General features: G+C 30.6%; 1 pseudogene across 1 annotated transcript; it reads right to left on the reverse strand.

Annotated features, from left to right (window-relative positions):
- Positions 1 to 1,237: 1,237 nt before the first annotated feature.
- Positions 1,238 to 3,490, reverse strand: LOC124828013 (B-box zinc finger protein 21-like; annotated as a pseudogene). The gene is made up of 3 exons (XR_015783934.1): positions 3,191 to 3,490; positions 2,724 to 3,089; positions 1,238 to 1,523 (listed from the first exon to the last, which is right to left on the reverse strand). The product of XR_015783934.1 is annotated as a B-box zinc finger protein 21-like (transcript).
- Positions 3,491 to 4,626: the final 1,136 nt, after the last annotated feature.

A 4,626-nucleotide genomic window follows, 5' to 3' on the forward strand; every position in this document is an offset into this window, starting at 1 on the left:
TTATTATAAAAGATGTGTGAGGAATGATATAAGAGTGTGACTGAGTCTTTCATGGTGAAGTTTATGATGATGTTGATGCTCATGATGATGATGATACTCATGATGATTTTATGATAATGGTTATGATCGTGGTGGTTGCCATGGTAGCGTAATTAGCAAGAGTGTTGATGTAGGGATAGATCTAGGACCCATGTGAGTAACGTCTATGATGATATCGAGAGTCGAGAAATTTATGATAAAGACATTGATGAGGTTTAGAGGATTGGTGATTAATGTGATAATAATGATAAGGATAGGGTTTGCGTGATTATTATTATGTTGTGTTTAAGTGATATTCATATATTATATTGTTATGGTTCATTTTAACGTAACTTACCTCATGCATGTTTATGTTTGTTGTTTTTCATTTCGGCGATGATCGTATATACATGAGCAGATAACATTGTAGATGTTTCAGAAGCATGATAGACACACGAGATGACGGAGAAAATTTGGGGTTCTTTAAAGTTATTTATGTTTAAACTTTTGAAATTACGTTATTGATTTTATTTTTGTTTTCTGAATTATTTTAAATAAGTTTTGAACGATGTAATTGGATATTGCTTTTGGAACTATTATAATTTGATTTGTTTCCGCACCTTTTAAACATTAAGTTCTTAAAAGATGTTTCTGCGGTATATGAAATTTTAAAATTTTTGGTTTAATTATGACTCTTGACTTCCTGAAACTGGGGCTTCTAATATGTTCAATTAAGTGGTGTACAGGGTTTTCAATAACCAAAACTTGATTTGGAGCTTTAACTTAAAAATTCAATCTTTGATCAAATATGCATCTTTAGTCATTTATAAACATATTTTAAAAACTCGTTGTTTGTTTGGATTACCTTACTTAATAAAGATATTGTCATGTTTGTCTAGTATTATAATTAATGTTTGTTTGAATTCTCGGTTAAATAGTTTAGTTTTGTAGGATTCACAGGTTTGAGTATACAGAGTACATTCACATGCACTGGAAAATAACATATTATTTATTAATGGATATTGGTTGTCAATAATGTTTTGTACTTGAGTCATGTCATTATCGACAAATAAGTCCATTTGTAATTACCTACAAATATATTCATCGGTAATTACCGAAAAATATATTACTAGAATTTTAAAAGTTTAATATGTAGGTAAATTAAAAACATTGACAACAAAGTAACCTAAGACCAAATCAAAAGAAAGAGGTTGTTAATTCTTGCTCATGAGATAGGAAATTGATGCGTGTTTGTTTCTACCACAGAAACCTTCCTCTCTTGGAATTTGACTGAGGACTAATCTGTGGCAAAGTGAAATTATCATCCTTCAACCTCAATTTGCTACCTTTGATGTTGTTTTCGTTTGACTAATCGCTCTATTCATCTGTGAAGAACTCAGAAGAGGTGACGACGGTTGAGGAACCCATATTCCCACGTTCTCTATTGAAAAGGTATCCAGATGACTTTCCATGTCACCATCAAACCGTGACAACACTTCATCACTCTGCAGGTCATCAAATCTTATATCAACCCATAAACAATAGAAAAGAAAATTAATGCAGGTTATAAGTGCCTTTAATGTTGTTCACTTATTTTTTTCATCAAAACTTAAGTTTCAGCATATCATTCACCATACCAATTTTAGAAATACTATCACAATTGAAATTCCACCTAGTACGTAAATAGGCAATTTTAAACCCAAAATTACGTATTTAGGCAAAAAAATTTGTAATTACCAATATAGGCAAGTCGTGGGGGACCAAGACGATTTCAAATGAAGTTATGTCCCTTACATGGCTTCACCTTGACACATATTTTAGAGGTAAAGTCGTGTACCAAAAAAAAGATATTGAGACGTGATAATCGATTACCATGTCTCTTTTCATTGTAAATTGATAAAAAATATTGAAATTGTAGGGGTTGACGACTTCTCCTCCTATTGAAGTGGTACACCTCACACATTTTTACTTTATGTAATTAAAAATTCAAAACAAAATTATTTCATTATAATTTATTTTTATTATTATATTATATTTTTTTAAGAATTATGATTAATTATAACAATTTTTTTCATTATAAATTATTTAAATTAATAAAAATATTTTATAATTAAAATTGTAGGGAGTTGACGATGTGCACTTGACACTTTTTTACTTTTTTTAGATTTTTATTGATTAAAATAATTTATTATTTTTAAATAATGTATTTAAATGTATATAAAATATTGTAAATTATATATAATTAGTAATTAATGTTATTTAATATTATTAAATAAATAAACTTTATGGTTTCAATTATTTTTGTAATTAAATTAAATTTTTATAAAATGATTTCAATTAAATAATTTATAACATTGTAATTATGTAAATAAAAATGGATAAATTTATTTTATTTCATTATAATTTTTTTTTATAATTAATTGAAGTAAATCTATTATATTAAAAAAAATTAGAATGAAATAAAATAAATTCATGCATTTTTATTTACATAATTGAAACTTCGTCCGGTAATATGTGTAGTATCACATCAAAGATCAACATTATTAACAAGAAACTGTATAGTATCTCGTCATCTGTCAAATATTTATAGTACCCAAATGATCCGTCACAGAAAATATACCATCTTTATGTTTTCAATGCAAGAGAATAGATGAATCAATTGATTTCAACAATTGAAAGAAGAGAAAAAAGAAGAAAGTGCAGACCTTCCAGAAACCATAGGGAACAGAATACGAATCAAGAAAGTCTTCAACCTGCCACCCAGGAAGAGTCTCTGTCAAATACTCCGATATGCTGCTAGCGCCGGTGGAAGCCGCCGCTTCAACACCAACCTCACTGACGGTGGAAGATAAAGGTATTGTTTTTTGATGCGAAAGGTCAAAAAGAGAATCAGGGGCGGAGTTTGAAGGAGAAGGGGTTTCTTGCGATGAAGAAGAAGCAGAAAGTTTAACACCAGTGAGAAGGAACCTATCATGCTTAAGGGTGTGTTCATTCGCAGAGTGAATCGACACGTCACACTCTCTGCACAGAATCGCCCTGTCTTGCTGACAGAACGTGAAGGCTCTTCTCTCCTACGACAACACAGAAAATAATCCATCTTCAACAATTTCAAACATCTGAAAAAACAGTTTCCTTTCTCGTTTCTGTTTCGTTCGTATAATCGGTTACTAACCTGACAAACATCGCAGAGAGGGTGTTGTCTGGGTCGAAGAAGAGAGAAACGCTGGTGTTTGAAAGCTAGTTTGTTGGCGTGGTGGATGCAGTGGTCGCAGCCGTCGCAGAGGACGGCTTCATCGGCGGTACAAAAGACGGATGCATGGTGTTTGTCACAGACGTCACATTGGATCTTCATGGCTTAAAGTTGAAGATTTTTGTGAGAATGAAGTTTTGAGAAGAAGGAGAATAAAGGAAGCGTGAATGGTTATGAAAAGTGGCAAGTGATTGAGATACTTAAATATGGTCAAGTGGTCATAACTCATTCCCTTTTTCTTCTTCCCTTTTTCTTCTTCTTCTTCTTGCTTTTGATTTTTTATTCAAAACAGAAAGAAAACATGCTTTTGATTTTTTTATTCAAAACAGAAAGAAAATACTACTTTTGTTGGAAACAACGTCATCGTGTTTGTTAATTTTTAGAAACCTTAACAGTGTCTAACGTTGGAATTTCCATCTCGATCCTTCTCTCTCCAATCGAAGAGTGTCACGTTTCAAATTTCAAATAAAAGTTGGGTTTGCTGTCATAGTTCTATTGATGTGGTTACCTTTATATTAACGTAGAATTTTTCAGTGATCTTTTTGTTTTCATGTGATGAAGCTATTCGTCCTTGACTTTTTCAAAAATGTCTACGATTGTCAATACTACCCGGCTTCGACTTCCAAAACTTCTCTTATGTGCTGTCAATTTTGAACCTTTTTTTACTGTAGTAAAGAAGGATATTTTTTAAAACATTCATTTACATTTTCAATTTAAGTTAAACGAAGTCTCTAAATCTAACCCAATAAATTGTATAAATCTATCTCAATCCGTCCAACCAAAGCAGAACATTGTTGGTACCAATTTTTATCAATTTCAATATAATTGGATAAGTTTTGAATTTAATTTAAATTTTTGCTGAACCCACTAGAATATGTACTAAAAAAACATTATAAGAGTGTGAAAAAGAAAGAAAAAAAAAGGAAGAGAACATTCTTTCCTTTATTATAGCCTAAAACATAAGAAGTGAAAGAAAGCAAATAAATGAATGGCCTACTACACTACACGATTAACGGAGGCTGAAGGGAACGTCGTTGTCTTAATTCATCCGTCGTAGTTTGGGTTAGGTTTGGAGATCCGAATTTTGAAACGTGTTATCTATGCATTAATAATAAACCAAACAGTGGAAACAATTGCTTTACTTCATTAAGTGGTTTAGTCTACCATCCTTATTAGATATTATTTTTTTATAAAAAGTAATTTAATTTCAATTCATATTAATACAGTTAAAACACATTAAGCTTTCTTTGTATATTTTACTATCAAATTTTTATTTCATATGTTTTAACCATATAGTTTCAATATGATTATAGTATAGTTTTACTATCATATTACCATTTGATATAACATGAACTCAA

Source organism: Vigna umbellata, chromosome 1 (genome assembly GCF_029865625.1).
Source record: "Vigna umbellata cultivar VRB3 chromosome 1, Vumbellata_1.0, whole genome shotgun sequence".
Classification (NCBI taxonomy): domain Eukaryota; kingdom Viridiplantae; phylum Streptophyta; class Magnoliopsida; order Fabales; family Fabaceae; genus Vigna; species Vigna umbellata.